This window comes from Pyrus communis, chromosome 3 (genome assembly GCF_041283825.1).
Source record: "Pyrus communis isolate YQ-2024b chromosome 3, ASM4128382v1, whole genome shotgun sequence".
Lineage (NCBI taxonomy): Eukaryota > Viridiplantae > Streptophyta > Magnoliopsida > Rosales > Rosaceae > Pyrus > Pyrus communis.
The window spans coordinates 29,223,476-29,240,677 of NC_142567.1; the positions used below are offsets into that span (position 1 = coordinate 29,223,476).

General features: G+C 41.8%; 1 pseudogene; it reads right to left on the minus strand.

The window, feature by feature from the left end:
• Positions 1–2,269: 2,269 nt before the first annotated feature.
• Positions 2,270–15,833, minus strand: LOC137715586 (G-type lectin S-receptor-like serine/threonine-protein kinase LECRK3; annotated as a pseudogene).
• Positions 15,834–17,202: the final 1,369 nt, after the last annotated feature.

Sequence of the window (17,202 nt, forward strand, 5' to 3'; positions counted from 1 at the left end):
TGATGAAGGTCTGCGAATTAAGAGTGACATCCACTCTCCCGTTCGGAAGAGGTAACTTCTTTTTCCATCAGGTTTCAGACCGGAAAACAGCAACATCACATAAACAAGTACATCAATTCTATAAATGCAAAGTGGCACACAACAGGAAAGCTCTCCAAATTAACACACAAATATGCGAAACTTCTCAAACATATTGAGATTTTACCCTTTTCTGCCAACATACTTTCAGTTTGGATAAACAACATTGTGTTGATAACTGTCAACATCTTCAAATAAACAGCACTAGTAACCGGCAACATCTTTAGGTAAATAGCACTGAAGTCGTAGAATTAACCGATCGAGGAGCACCTTCAGTTTTGATAAACAGCACTGCTTCGTGACCGACTGGTTACCTATCCAAGTCTCAGTCAGCGAGGATTCTTTGTGTCCTTATTGGAAGAGGTCATTTCATTAGCCTTCTCGGCGAAATGAGGTGTTACCAAGTACACTGAAGGCTGAATTTGATATTGAACCACACTAAAAGCCCTTGTCTTCAGGCTCTAGAACCCGAAGACTAAGATGTGTTCCTTCCTCAACCGTAATCACAAGATTCAGAAGTCATCAGCGCTCCTAACGCGACATCAACATTCATTCACTCCCGAGCTTGGCCAATGAGTTGGCACGCCTACATTCAGTCGAATGACGTAGTTAGCTTATTAGCTATTCAGCCTGCGCGCCACGTAAACTAGTAGTTTTTAGGATCAATAGATATACATCGTTGGGGGTAAAACACCCGAGGATGAGAAAATGACGGGCTTGAGGTGTGTTAGACGAGCATTTGAAGCCCGTAGAGGTCCAGAAAAGGCCGAGATGCCATTTCATCTTAGCAGGTTGGGCCAGACATTTCGTACCATGTTGGATCGCAGGTCAGGTCATCCATTTCAAATTTAGCCAAAGATGGACTTTATTTGAACTAAAACAATGGTCCAAATGAGGTTCCTCACTGCCTCAAGCTTTTGTACTCACCATAAAATTCGCTTAAAAGCCTAAACCTTTGCCTTTGCGCCTTCTTTGCCTAAATCTTAATTTCTATATCTGATTTAGAGCTTGATACAAAATTATATATATCTGGACCCGGTAATTGAATTCCTTAAAGAAAAATGACAAGGGCGTACTCTTCATCAGAAGATAATACATGTGTAAGTAGTCTTTTAAATGTTCTCACAATCACGATAAAATAACTAGTTTCCTTCGAAGCATCAGTTTGAATTTTAAGCACATTGGTAGCAACAAAATAAAATCAAAGTGAAGATATAAGAAAAATCGTCTGATGGAGACGTTGAAAGTGAACAAGTTGATAGATTCCTTCAAAGCATCAATTTGAATTTTCTACCATGCAATTTGAATTTTAAGCATATTGGCACCTTGAATTCTTTAAAGAAAAACGATAAAGGCGTACTCTTCATCAGAAGATAATACATGTGTAAGTAGTCTTTCAAATGTTCTCACAATCACGTTAAAATAACTAGTTTCCTTCGAAGCATCAATTTGAATTTTCTACCATGCAATTTGAATTTTAAGCACATTGGTAGCAACAAAACAAAATCAAAGTGAAGATATAAGAAAAATCATCTGATGGAGATGTTGAACGTGAAGAAGTTGATAGTTTCCTTTGAAGCATCAATTTGAATTTTCTACCATGCAATTTGAATTTTAAGCAGATTGGCAGCAACAAAACAAAATCAGAGTGAAGATATAAGAAAAATCGTCTCATGGAGACAATGAACGTGAAGAAGTTGAGGTTCCATCATAAAACAATATGGGGAGTAGCCTCTTCATTCTCAACACGCCCCCTCACGTGTGGGGTATTTTTGTATTTTTAAGCCTAACATGTGAACAGCACAACGAGGTGACATGGAGCTTGTGTGGCCGTTTGGCTTCACACGTGGGACAACCTGCTCTGATACCATGAAGAAAGTTAAGGTTCCACTACAAAACCAATTGGCAATATGGGAATAGCCCAACCTCTTATAAACTCATACATGGTCTCTCCTCCCATCAATGTGTGACTCATTTTCAACAGTTTCCTATTTATAATCAATCTATTTTTAGTTACTAACTGATGTTTGGTTTTGTAATGTTATGATTTATATCAAAACCTTAGAAAGAGTGCTTTATGTATGCAACTCTTTTTATGATCTTGTTATGAATAATAAAATTCGTCACGAAACCATAGCCCCGCGACTATGCGTTTGCTTAAGCTATTGGTGCTGATGAAGTTTAGGGCCTATCATGTATGAATTGGAATTATTGCTGCCCTCTCTACTCCCTCATGTTCTTTGTAGAGTTCTTTGTAGAGAGGGCGAAGAATTATGATCCTTTCTATTGACAAGTACAAAAGCCCTTTAGCAACGCCACAAGTGATTTCAATTCGCTGTCTCCAACTTGGTTTGATATCAGCAAAAAGAAAGCTTGCCAATGTTCCATTGCTCATGAACTCATAAACTAGTGATCTTTGTTGCCCCTTGTCACAATATTCGAAAAGACGAACCAGATTCTTTTGATGCGTCTGACTAATTACATTTAGTTCTGTTTTGAACTCCTCGACATCTTGCATAACATAGTTTTGTAGGAGTTTGAGACCCTCTTGTCCCACATTAGGCAACAGTATTTTTTCACTAGCCTTTATATAGGCTTATTCCTTCTTCTTAGTAATTAGAACTTGGACCATTTAAAAATGGATTGAAGGCTTGGGCCTTATGGTTGTGTGGATTAGGCTTGAATGTAATATAGCCTAAATACAATTAATATTAATTAATCAAGACAAGGGCCTTGGGCCTCTTGGAATTTAAAATTAATTAGATTCATTAATTTTAATTTTTGGATTAAGTTTTTTAATTAATTTATTAATTAAAAAATGTTTTGATTAAAAGACACAGCTATTAGAAAAAGTTGTACGTTTTGATTAAAGGACACATCTATTATATAGGCTTATTCTTTCTTCTTAATAATTAGAACTTGGACCATTTGAAAATGGATTGAAGGCTTGGGCTTTATGGTTGTGTGGATTAGGCTTGAATATAATATAGCCTAAATACAATTAATATTAATTAATCAAGACAAGGGCCTTGGGCCTTGGGGCCTTGGAATTTAAAATTAATCAGATTCATTAATTTTAATTTTCGGATTAAGTTTTTTAATTAATTAATTAATTAAACAACGTTTTGATTAAAATACACAGCTATTAGAAAGAGTTGTACGTCTTGATTAAAGGACACAACTATTATATAGGCTTATTCCTTTTTCTTAGTAATTAGAACTTGGACCATTTGAAAATGGATTGAAGGCTTGGGCCTTATGGTTGTGTGGATTATGTAACATCCCGTCCCAAATTTCATTTTAACGTACATTGAAATTACAATTTTACCCTAATTTGTTTGTGTACGTTAAATGTTGTGTTGTGTGGGTTGTGGGACCACACACAATCATGTATTTCTTTTTCTTCCCGGGATTCCCTCCCTCTTTTCCTCACTTCCTGTCACTCTGTCTCTCAGTCTCTCTCTCTCTCTCCCCGAATCCATCTTCTTCTTCTTCCTTCTGCAAACTTACGGACCACACACAAACACACTCAAAACATCAACCATCGAGGAAACAAATTGCACCATTGAACTCGTGAGGTTGTGAGGAGCACAACCAAACCAATTCCAGGTAAGAAAACTACCATTTTCACGTCGTTTCGAAGTGGTCCGAATTATGCACTGTTCATGCAAACCTAATCTAGCTTGTTTTAGGAGATTCTAAGCTTGTAGTTGTGTTTGTGAAGTTCCCAGGAGCTTGGGAGTAGTTCGTTGGACGAGTTTGGACGTCGGGAAGGCTAGGTTCGAAGTTGGCCGAGTTTTGGAGATTTGGACAGGTATAATCTCGACATTTTAGGCCTTAAAACTTGTTGGATCATGTTCTACTAGTTTTAAGGTTCATTTTGGTGCAAGAAACGTGGAAAAAGGTGGAAAAACGAGAGAGATATAGTGAGTTGCAGGTTTTCCGGCGACGGTGCCGGCGACGGCGACGGCGCCGGCGTCGGGGTTAGACTGGAGAAGGAGACGGAATATTCCGTCAAAGTTGACGGAATATTCCTGACGCCGTTGACGGCGTCCGGTTAAGTATAACGGAATATTCCGTTAGTTGACGGAATATTCCTGACGGCGTCAGTTGACGCCGTCAGTGTGCAGTGCACGTGGGCCGCGCGTGGGGGCGCGTAGGTCCGTGCGGGGTCAGGCGCGTGGGGGCGCGTGCGTGGTCCAAAAATTTTTCTAAAAATATGGGTGTGATCCTGAGGTTGTGTAGATCACATTGGTATATTCATTTGTCCAATTTGAGCAATGTATGAGAAGTTATTACGAGAAGTTGCTTAGGTGCTTTTAAATTAATGTTTTCGTAACTTTGTCGCGTATAGGTGATTCGTTTTCCGAAGACGAGCGTACACACTCGAGGCAGGGGGGCTACGACCCTTCTAATTATCAGTGAGTGGGCTTTTGTTTTCCGTATATACCTATATACATATTAATTCCCAGAAATTAAATAGAAAAGGTTATTTGTTTTATGCCATGCATTATATGAATGTTGTTTACGCATCATTGCATGTATTATTGGTGACATACATACATATATACATGTGTATTTGGTGCTGTGGACGCACAGGTAAGTGCCAGGTAAGTGGTATTCATGTGTGTATTTCAATAGTAGTTGAAATGTTTAGAGAGCTCATATCTGCACCCCCGGTGTTAGTGCTCCCGCCCAGAGAGGGGCAGAGTCCTTCACGTGTATGTTCACCAGCACCACACGCTCGCCTTGGATCCAAGTTAGGTGCAAGCCTTGTCGTGCAGACCACATTAGGTGGCTCCGACTCGTAGGTGACCCGCGATTATTCGCACAGTCTTCACGTGATCGTAGCACTAGAGCGTATATATATTACACCCAGTCTTGTCGTACAGACCACGTTAGGTGGCTCCGACTTGTGTGCAGATTCAGATGTTGAGTTGAGAATAGAGCTCTATATGCAGCGGTACATGTCACGTTAGGTGACTCCCGGCTGCCAGATTATATGTTCTTGATGTGAATTACGCTTGAGCATTTATATTTGATTATGAGATTATGTTGTGGCATATCATGGAGCATGATTGACATATCTATACATACGTATATATGTTCATTTTCTGGGAAGTATACAGGTTTTACGGCGAGGGGTTAGAATGTGTTTTGCTAAAGAGTTTTCAAAGAACTTTGTTTTTGCCCACTCACGCTTTTGTTTTTGCGCCCCTCCAGGTTCTAGTGGTCTAGAAGGTTCGGTGGTTTTTCCCAGAGGGCGTCCCGGCATTTCTGACAGACACTCACCATTGTAGGGTCACCTTCGGGTGTATTTATGTTGTATCTTGTCTTTTCGACTGCTGTAGATTGCTCTGAAAGTGTGTCTCACATACACTAGTATTTGTATTAGTACTTTGTATGCAAGTAGGTTTTTAATTATTAGTACTTTTATATTACTATCTTAATAGCTTCCGCACGCGCACATGGTTACGTCACCTTCGTGTGACGGCCAGCACTCCCTGATCTCGGTCGGGGTGTGTCAGCTTGGTATCAGAGCCTAGTTTTGGCAGTCCTGTGTCTTTGTGAGTATTCTAATAGTTGGTGTCTTCTGTCAGAATCATGCCGCCTCGTCGGGAACCACGTCGCTCAGATGAGTCTAGTTTCCCTGATCTTACTCAGTTGGGGGAAGTGATTGCTACAGCCCTTCAAACAGTGATGCGCCCTCCCCAGAGGACCCCTCTGGAGACTATGTATAACCTGAAGTTGGATAAGTTTAAAGGTAATGAGGGTCACGAAGGCGCAGAACGTTGGTTGGAACACATAGAGAAGACTTTCCGTGTGTTGCATAACCAGGGGAACCTTCCTATGGATAGGTGGGTTGAGACGACCTCTTGGTTTCTGGAGATGGAGTCTGCAGCTTGGTGGGAGCAAGAACTTCGTAGGTTGACTCCAGCTCAGAGAACCGATTGGAATGTTTTCAAGGACGTGTTTCAGAGGAGATTTGTACCCCCTGAGTATATCGACCGTAAGAAACAGGAATTCACTGAGTTAAAACAGCGAAAAATGACGGCTAACGAGTATTATCGTAAGTTCACTGATTTATCTCGTTACTATCCCGATGTCGCTGGTAATCCGGCGGAGATGCTTCGTCGTTTTCGCTTGGGCACTAGAAAGAGATGGCGTTCTATGGCCACTACTACTCACTGTGAGTCCTACCAGGATTTCTACGAGATACTGTTGAGGATAGAGGACTCAGAGAATATGTCAAGTGATAGTGACGAAGAGAAAAACGGCAATCAGAAGAAAGATGACAGAGGGAAAAATCAAGTGTCGCTTGGGCCTCGCCAAACTCAGAATTTCAAAAGGGGTGGTGCCAGTTCGAGTTCGTCTAGTGGTGGTTTCAGTGCCTCTGGACAGGGACGTGGAGGTAGGTTTTATGGAGGTGCTCGAGGCCAGAGACAAGGTGATGGTGGCCGAAACCGAATCCCATTTTGCCGTAGATGTAATAACCGACATTTCGGCGAGTGCAGACGTGGCAGCGGTGTTTGTTTCACATGTGGACAGATGGGACATATAGCTGTGAATTGTCCCCAGGGTCAGCAGCAGAAGCCGCAACAGACCTTTATGCCGCCACCTGCACCGATTCGGCAAATCCAGGGTCCGAGTAATTATGGTCAAGCAGGTAGAGGTGGTGCCTATCACTATCAGGGTGATGTTGTTCCCTATGCTCCGGGACCGTATCAATACCCCCAGGACCCGTATTCACAAGGTGGTTATCCCCCGTACCCCATCAACTACATGCCGTATCCTCCAGCTCCAACGAGTGGTTCTCAGTGGTACCAAGGAGGACAGTATCAGCAGGGTGAGATTTCTACTAGTAGTGCAGGGTCTTCGAGACAGATGGGTCAGTCCAGTCAGGGACGTGGAGCTCAAGGTCGTGGTGTTCAAGCGAGCAGAGGTCGTGGCGGACGACAGCAGGGCCAGGGGCGTATTCACAATATTTCCCTGCAGGATGCTCAGAACAACCCGGACTTGATAATGGGTACGTTAAACATTCTTGGTTATTTTGCTAGAGTCTTAATTGATTGCGGAGCTACACATTCCGTTATTTCTCATACATTTGCTCAAGTAACGCAACCTCGCCCCACACCTCTAGGGTACGATTTAGAGTTCGCTATGCCTAGAGGAGAGAGATGTGTTGTAGATTGTATGTACCCAGGATGTCCAGTGATAGTAGAGGGTGTTGTTATGCCCGCGGATCTTATCCCGTTAGATATTGTCGATTTTGATGTGATTTTGGGCAATGATTGGTTGCACTTCTATCGTGCCAACATTGATTGTTACGGGAAAGTAGTTACGTTTCACCGTCCTGGATTACCTGAGGTTACTTTTGTGGGTGAGCAGAGTGGAGTAAGACATGGTGTTATTTCCGCCTTGAGAGCGAAGAAGTTGTTGTCTAAAGGTTGTCAGGGATATCTAGCTCATGTGGTGCTAGAGGAGACCGTTCCTAGCAGAATTGAGGATGTGAGAGTGGTCAGACACTTCCCTGATGTTTTTCCTGAGGATTTACCTGGTTTACCCCCAGATCGAAATGTGGAGTTCAATGTTGAGTTACTTCCAGGTACCAATCCTATTTCTTTAACTCCTTATCGTATGGCTCCTGCTGAGTTAAGGGAATTGAAAGTGCAGTTACAGGAATTAGTGGATAAGGGATTCATTCAGCCTAGTACTTCACCTTGGGGTGCTCCAGTGTTGTTTGTGAAAAAGAAAGATGGAACTTTGAGGCTATGTATCGACTACAGGCAATTGAATCGGGTGACGATTAAAAACCGTTATCCATTGCCTCGTATCGACGATTTGTTTGATCAGCTGAGAGGTGCTTGTGTATTTTCTAAGATAGACTTGAGGTCTGGGTACTATCAGCTGAAGATTAGTAGGGATGATGTTCCTAAGACGGCGTTCAGGACTCGTTACGGTCATTACGAGTTTCTGGTTATGCCATTTGGGTTGACGAATGCACCAGCAGCTTTTATGGATTTAATGAACCGGGTATTTCAACCTTACCTGGATAGATTTGTCATTGTCTTCATTGACGATATTCTGGTGTATTCTAAGTCCAAAGCAGAGCATGTTCGACATCTTACTTTGGTGTTGAAGAGGTTGAGAGAACACCAATTGTATGCTAAGTTTAGCAAGTGTCAATTCTGGTTAGATCAAGTCGCGTTTTTGGGGCACATCATTTCTGCTCAAGGCATTCTAGTTGATCCTCAGAAGGTTGCAGCTGTGGAAAGTTGGGAGCAACCACGAACCGTCACTGAGGTGAGAAGTTTCATTGGTTTGGCGGGATATTATCGGAGATTCGTTAAGGATTTTTCGGTGATTGCCTTGCCACTGACGAGGTTAACAAGGAAAGATGTTAAGTTTGAGTGGAATGATAAGTGTGAGCAAAGTTTCCAGCAGTTGAAGCATTGTCTCACTCATGCACCTGTTTTGGCACTCCCGGACGATAGTGGTGATTTCGAGGTTTATAGCGATGCTTCCTTGAATGGTCTGGGATGTGTATTGATGCAGCATGGTAGGGTGATTGCTTATGCTTCGCGGCAGTTGAAAACCCATGAGATGAATTACCCTACACATGATTTGGAGTTGGCTGCTATTATCTTTGCGTTGAAGTTGTGGAGACACTATCTTTACGGAGAGAAGTGCAGGATCTTCACAGATCACAAGAGTCTTCAGTATCTCTTCACCCAGAAGGAACTTAATCTTCGTCAACGGAGGTGGTTGGAGTTGCTCAGCGATTACGATTGCACGATTGACTATCATCCTGGTCGTGCGAACGTAGTAGCCGATGCACTTAGCAGGAAGTCACATGGTCGTATCAATGCGTTGTACGCTAGTCGTATTCCTCTTTTGGTGGACTTGCGTGCTACGGGAGTAAGGTTAGAAGCAGAAGATCGAGAAGTGGCATTACTTGCTAATTTTCAAGTTAGGCCAATCTTGGTTGATCGGGTGCTTGAAGCTCAGGTAGCTGATGAACAGATTCAAGAACTAATCCGAGCTCGAGATCAAGGAAAGAGGCGAGATCTCAGAGTTCGTGATTCTGATGGCATGTTGATGTTAGAGGGTAGAATGTTCGTGCCTAGTAATGTGGAGTTGAAGAAGGAAATTTTAGATGAAGCACATATCTCGGCTTACGCCATGCACCCAGGAGCAACTAAAATGTATCATACCATTCGACCATTTTACTATTGGCTGGGTATGAAAAGGGAGATAGCTGAGTATGTGAGCAGGTGTGCTGTTTGTCAACAGGTTAAAGCAGAAAGAAAGAAGCCGTTTGGGCTATCGCAGCCGCTTCCCGTTCCAGAGTGGAAATGGGAAAATATCACTATGGATTTTGTGTACAAGTTGCCGCGTACACATAATGGCTTTGACGGCATTTGGGTGATCGTTGATCGACTCACTAAGACGGCACATTTCATTCCAGTGAGAGAGAAGTACTCTTTGAGCCGGTTAGCGGAGTTGTTTATCTCAAAGGTTGTGAAGTACCATGGTGTCCCTGTAAGTATTGTCTCAGATCGTGACCCACGATTCACATCGAAGTTTTGGGTAGCTTTTCAGGAAGCTTTGGGTACGAGACTACTCTACAGTACGGCATATCATCCACAGACGGACGGACAGTCCGAGAGAACTATTCAGACCTTAGAAGATATGCTGCGAGCATCAGTGCTACAATTCAGTGATGCTTGGCACCAGCGGCTAGATTTGATGGAATTTGCTTACAACAACAGTTTCCATTCGAGCATTGGCATGGCGCCATTTGAAGCCTTGTATGGTAGATCTTGTCGCACTCCGTTATGTTGGTCAGAGGTTGGCGAAAGAGTCTTGGTAGGTCCGGAGATTGTCGAGGAGACTACTCAGAATGTTCAGGTAATTAGGTCTAACCTGAAAGCAGCTCAGGACAGACAGAAAAGTTTAGCGGATCGGCATGCTACGGACAGAACGTATGAGGTCGGAGATTGGGTATTTCTGAAGCTTTCACCGTGGAGAGGTGTTGTGCGATTTGGAAAGAAGGGAAAGTTGAGTCCCAGGTACATCGGACCGTACTTAGTCACAGAAAGAGTTGGTGAGGTAGCTTACAGGTTGGAGTTGCCTCCGGAGTTGGCTAAAGTGCATAACGTTTTTCACGTGTCTATGCTCCGACATTACGTTGCTGATCCATTGCATGTGATACCTCCTCAACCGTTAGAGATAAATCCAGATTTAACGTACGACGAGGAACCGTTAACGATTTTAGATTGGAAAGAGAAGGTTCTGAGAAACAAAACGGTGAATTTGGTGAAAGTTTTGTGGAGGAATCACTCGGTTGAAGAAGCGACATGGGAGACAGAAAATAGAATGAGGGACTTGTATCCTAGATTGTTCTTCGTTTATTAGGGGTTATATGTAGTTATTTTGAATTTCGGGACGAAATTCTATTAAGGAGGGTAGGTTGTAACATCCCGTCCCAAATTTCATTTTAACGTACATTGAAATTACAATTTTACCCTAATTTGTTTGTGTACGTTAAATGTTGTGTTGTGTGGGTTGTGGGACCACACACAATCATGTATTTCTTTTTCTTCCCGGGATTCCCTCCCTCTTTTCCTCACTTCCTGTCACTCTGTCTCTCAGTCTCTCTCTCTCTCTCCCCGAATCCATCTTCTTCTTCTTCCTTCTGCAAACTTACGGACCACACACAAACACACTCAAAACATCAACCATCGAGGAAACAAATTGCACCATTGAACTCGTGAGGTTGTGAGGAGCACAACCAAACCAATTCCAGGTAAGAAAACTACCATTTTCACGTCGTTTCGAAGTGGTCCGAATTATGCACTGTTCATGCAAACCTAATCTAGCTTGTTTTAGGAGATTCTAAGCTTGTAGTTGTGTTTGTGAAGTTCCCAGGAGCTTGGGAGTAGTTCGTTGGACGAGTTTGGACGTCGGGAAGGCTAGGTTCGAAGTTGGCCGAGTTTTGGAGATTTGGACAGGTATAATCTCGACATTTTAGGCCTTAAAACTTGTTGGATCATGTTCTACTAGTTTTAAGGTTCATTTTGGTGCAAGAAACGTGGAAAAAGGTGGAAAAACGAGAGAGATATAGTGAGTTGCAGGTTTTCCGGCGACGGTGCCGGCGACGGCGACGGCGCCGGCGTCGGGGTTAGACTGGAGAAGGAGACGGAATATTCCGTCAAAGTTGACGGAATATTCCTGACGCCGTTGACGGCGTCCGGTTAAGTATAACGGAATATTCCGTTAGTTGACGGAATATTCCTGACGGCGTCAGCTGACGCCGTCAGTGTGCAGTGCACGTGGGCCGCGCGTGGGGGCGCGTAGGTCCGTGCGGGGTCAGGCGCGTGGGGGCGCGTGCGTGGTCCAAAAATTTTTCTAAAAATATGGGTGTGATCCTGAGGTTGTGTAGATCACATTGGTATATTCATTTGTCCAATTTGAGCAATGTATGAGAAGTTATTACGAGAAGTTGCTTAGGTGCTTTTAAATTAATGTTTTCGTAACTTTGTCGCGTATAGGTGATTCGTTTTCCGAAGACGAGCGTACACACTCGAGGCAGGGGGGCTACGACCCTTCTAATTATCAGTGAGTGGGCTTTTGTTTTCCGTATATACCTATATACATATTAATTCCCAGAAATTAAATAGAAAAGGTTATTTGTTTTATGCCATGCATTATATGAATGTTGTTTACGCATTATTGCATGTATTATTGGTGACATACATACATATATACATGTGTATTTGGTGCTGTGGACGCACAGGTAAGTGCCAGGTAAGTGGTATTCATGTGTGTATTTCAATAGTAGTTGAAATGTTTAGAGAGCTCATATCTGCACCCCCGGTGTTAGTGCTCCCGCCCAGAGAGGGGCAGAGTCCTTCACGTGTATGTTCACCAGCACCACACGCTCGCCTTGGATCCAAGTTAGGTGCAAGCCTTGTCGTGCAGACCACATTAGGTGGCTCCGACTCGTAGGTGACCCGCGATTATTCGCACAGTCTTCACGTGATCGTAGCACTAGAGCGTATATATATTACACCCAGTCTTGTCGTACAGACCACGTTAGGTGGCTCCGACTTGTGTGCAGATTCAGATGTTGAGTTGAGAATAGAGCTCTATATGCAGCGGTACATGTCACGTTAGGTGACTCCCGGCTGCCAGATTATATGTTCTTGATGTGAATTACGCTTGAGCATTTATATTTGATTATGAGATTATGTTGTGGCATATCATGGAGCATGATTGACATATCTATACATACGTATATATGTTCATTTTCTGGGAAGTATACAGGTTTTACGGCGAGGGGTTAGAATGTGTTTTGCTAAAGAGTTTTCAAAGAACTTTGTTTTTGCCCACTCACGCTTTTGTTTTTGCGCCCCTCCAGGTTCTAGTGGTCTAGAAGGTTCGGTGGTTTTTCCCAGAGGGCGTCCCGGCATTTCTGACAGACACTCACCATTGTAGGGTCACCTTCGGGTGTATTTATGTTGTATCTTGTCTTTTCGACTGCTGTAGATTGCTCTGAAAGTGTGTCTCACATACACTAGTATTTGTATTAGTACTTTGTATGCAAGTAGGTTTTTAATTATTAGTACTTTTATATTACTATCTTAATAGCTTCCGCACGCGCACATGGTTACGTCACCTTCGTGTGACGGCCAGCACTCCCTGATCTCGGTCGGGGTGTGTCAGATTAGGCTTGAATATAATATAGTCTAAACCTTGGGGCCTTGGAATTTAAAATTAATCAGATTCATTAATTTTAATTTTCGGATTAAGTTTTTTAATTAATTTATTAATTAAAAAACGTTTTGATTAAAAGACACAGTTATTAGAAAGAGTTGTACGTTTTGATTAAAGGACACAGCTATTATATAGTCTTATTCCTTCTTCTGAGTAATTAGAACTTGGACCATTTGAAAATGGATTGAAGGCTTGTGCCTTATGGTTGTGTGGATTAGACTTGAATATAATATAGCCTAAATACAATTAATATTAATTAATCAAGACAAGGGTCTTGGGCCTTGGGGCCTTGGAATTTAAAATTAATCAGATTCATTAATTTTAATTTTCGGATTAAGTTTTTTAATTAATTTATTAATTAAAAAACGTTTTGATTAAAAGGCATAGCTATTAGAAAGAGTTGTACATTTTGATTAAAAGACACAACTATTAGAAAGAGTTGTGTACTTTCAAATACACTAAACATGTATTTGAAAGGGTGTGAAACAACTTATATATTTGCAATCACAGTATCCAAGTGAGAATCATCTTTTCTTCCATCTTGTCTTCTGTACAAAATTTCCAGAGAGTAAACACACAAAGCAATTCGCTAGAGTTCTATAATCCAGTGCGGATTGTAGAATTAGGTAGTTGTATCCTAGTCGAGCAGACGTTGTAGAACCACAAGCACACGAGTGGGACGGAAATACTGTTCGAAGGACATAGCGTTTGCGCTAGCTTCTACCTTCAATTCATTCAAGTTAGTATCATTTTAATTTTTTGTAATTATTGTGTAATTGCATTCTGTATTGCAAGTATTTTTGAATAGTAAAGTATAAGTATTTCGGTTCTGTATTTCTGTTATTTTATTATTTCTAAATTGTTCTCCAGCAAGTTTAGCCTCTTCACCGCCACTTCGACACCAGAACCAATTTGCATCCCCCTTTGATACCATTCCAAATACACCCTTTCCTAATTCTTCCGTAAATCCATTTTTAGCTTCTTGTAGTTCTTCATAGCTAAATGAGAGTCCAAAACCGAGACAGAGAGCAGCATTTCCGACAACATTAACAAGGATAGAGGTACCTAATAGTAATGATTCCACGCGTATGACAGATGTCTGGCTCTTCTCTTTATCATCTGGAATTGGCATTGGAGGAAACTGCAGAGTTATATTAGTTTGAAAATCAGAGTACCCATAATGAACAGACTAACTAACCGAAAGAACAACCAATTATAAGCAAATATAACTTTATTAACTGGAAAGAGATTGCACGGATACAAAATAGAAGACTGCATTTTGGGTGACTTGTTATTCCATGAGTTACAAGGCACCTTATTTATAGAGAAAATTAAAGCAAACCCTAATCCCTAAGACCTTCCATAGTGGTTTAATATATTAAACTCATGAGCGTAATATATTAGTATCACACTCAAATTTTCCGCCCCACCATAGAAGTGTGATTTCACTATGAGTTCAATATATTTGTAGCACACTTATTTTTTATTTTTTTTTTTGTCCTAATTTGGAAGGCCTAACGGGCAAAAAGTTATAAACTTAATGGACAAAGAATCTTAATTCTTGGCCCACAAGAAAACCCAATAGAAATAACAATAATACTAAAATTAATTTTCCAACATATTATCCTTTCGGACTTTGATGAAGGTCTGCGAATTAAGAGTGACATCCACTCTCCCGTTCGAAAGAGGTATCTTCTTTTTCCAGCAGGTTTCAGACCGGAAAACAGCAACAGCGCACAAACAATCATGAAAGCAAGACTCGTTGCACTTGGCTGCGGTAAAAGGCTTTAGCTGCACATAATCTGAGGTTGGCCAATCAGTATTTATCAGCACCTCGACATCATACAAATCTTGCCTGGGACTTGCTAGCTCATCTTCTTTACAGCCTTGTATAAAATCGGGTTTGCAGCCTCGGTATACGTCCTTGGGATCAAGAAAAGAAAACCCCTTCGGGCATTCGCAGGTCGGCCTATTATCTGGTTTGAGCTTGCAGATACTGTTGTATCCGCAAACACCAACGCCCGCGTCTTCCAAAAGTGTTTGACAAATATCAACCGGCTGATACCACAGAGGACTACTCCAGCTTGCATTTCCTGTGAAAGTTTTTGGGTGAGCATATAGCGCGAAAATCCCATCAAAATCAAGAGTTGCCCTTAGGTAGTTCTCCCTCGCTGAGACTCCCTCTGCCGTTGTGAGAATGAATCTTCCACCATTTTCTCTCAGAACAAACATGTCCCCTGAGTTGTTGAACACCAATTGTTTGCCTTCACTACCTTCCACAGTCCCCATTGTCGTGTCCGTGGCAAAGTAAGGATTGTTGGCATAATCCGTTGGCAAGTTTATGGTGTTGAGCACGAGGTTTCCATCATCTTGCAAGCGCAGCTGGAACCGGCCCTTCGCGTAGTTACTCTCCGATTGTCTAGACGAAAGCTTCCCATTTCTCTCAATTGTCTGACCAGGCAAAATAGTGTCTGTAGGATTGTTGAAGGTCTCCCACAAGCTCCCCGAGTTTTTGTCTTGAAGAACAAAGTTTCCGGTGTCATTCATGACGCCGTTTGCAACAACCCCGAAAGTTGTTTCGGGTTTCCATATCTCCCCACCGTGAGGATTGTTAAGAACTAATCCACTGCTGGCATCCAAGTTCAAAGTTGATCCCTTAGGTGCAACAATAGGGTTGTTATCCTCATATGCATGCCAAACTACGGTTTTGTCTGGGATTTTCGCGTACCATATTGAAAGCAAGAAAAGATCATTGCCTCCAAGGGGCAAAAATCCAAACGCGAAATCACCGGATGGAGAAAGCCATGATGAGTAGTTACTTGTAGTTGCAGTTAGAGAACTTCCAACTGCTACTCTTCCATTATTTTGGGAAAACACATAAATTGGTAGCAAAAACAATGAGGAGAACAAAAGCATCCGCACAGAAAAAGCCATTGCCATTGCAAAAGCACCAATTTTTCAGGCTAGCTCAATCGATTAGCTATATATCTTAATGAATCATTGCTTCCTTGGAATTAATCGAGTCAAAGTTTGTGTTCCAAATTTTAGGCTTGACTAGTCTCCATCCCTGTTTTTGTCTAAGCGTTTCTAGATGTAAATGCTTGTGCCGCATTTTGCGCTAGTCAATTCCGTTGAACTTGTGGACGGCTCCTAGATAAGGTTGGTTTAAAATTGATGTTGATGGTGCAAGTAGACCTGTAAATGAGTCGGGTTCAATCCGACTTGTTAAGTTAACGGAGCTTAACAAGTTATCTGAACCCGACCTATTAAGATAACAGGTCATCTGTTTCACCCGTTAACACTCGTTAACAATTATTATTATTATTATTATTATTTTTTTTTTTTTTTGCATAGAGTTTATTTTTTGTTGTTAAGACTTTACTGAAATTACTAAAACATCCTCAACTAACGGGTTGATCCAAAATGATCCGTTATTTAACGGATTCACCCGTTAACGACCCGACCCGGTAAGCATCCACTCAAATACTAATATTAACCGGTCGTGTCGGATCGGATTAATGGGTCGGGTCCAAAATGCCAGGTCTAGGTGCAGATGTGGTGGTAAGAGATTGGAGGGGAAGTTTGTGGCTGCCGGGGCATGAAGAAAGTTCGGAATTCCGTCGGCTACACATTCTGAGATGTCGGTTGTATGTGAAGGTCTTCGGTTTGCTGCAGTCCTTGGCTTACAGCGGTTGGTGGTGGAGAGAGAGATTATAATCAATTGGCATCTCAATTTCAGCTTAAACAGTTTGTTCATGTGTGTTCAGTACGTAATGGGATTGTGCCCATAGACTAACCAAGTATGATCTTTAGATTGGAAACGAGTTAATTTGGTGTGAGAGTCCTCAGGTTATTCAGGATCTCCTCATTCAAGAGTCTTTGTAATCTTTAACGGATCAATATATCGTTTCTTCTTAAAAAAAAAACGTTAACCATCCACAATGGCAGGACATAGGCTTCGCCACGATCACACATAAAAATTTCTCTCAAGATAAGGATTGGCCTACCCTTTCACTTTCAGTGTTCTTTTGTGCTTTCCTGTTTGTGTGATCACGGTTAAATTAGGTTAACATTTTATATTACTATTTATTTTTATCTTATTATCTTTATAAAAAAAATATAAAATATTAACGTGATTTAATCATGACCACGCAAAACAGAAAGAAACGGAAAGACACGAAAGGGAAGAGGAGACAATTCATGTCCTTCTCTCAACGTGTCCATGTTGTGGTGTCCACTATCCTGCCTCTTTCTCACTTGTCTCTATTATTTCTGCAGTTTGTCTTTTTTTCCGGGAAAAAGACAAAGTTTGTGGAATGGTGCATGGGCACCATCTGAAAAGAA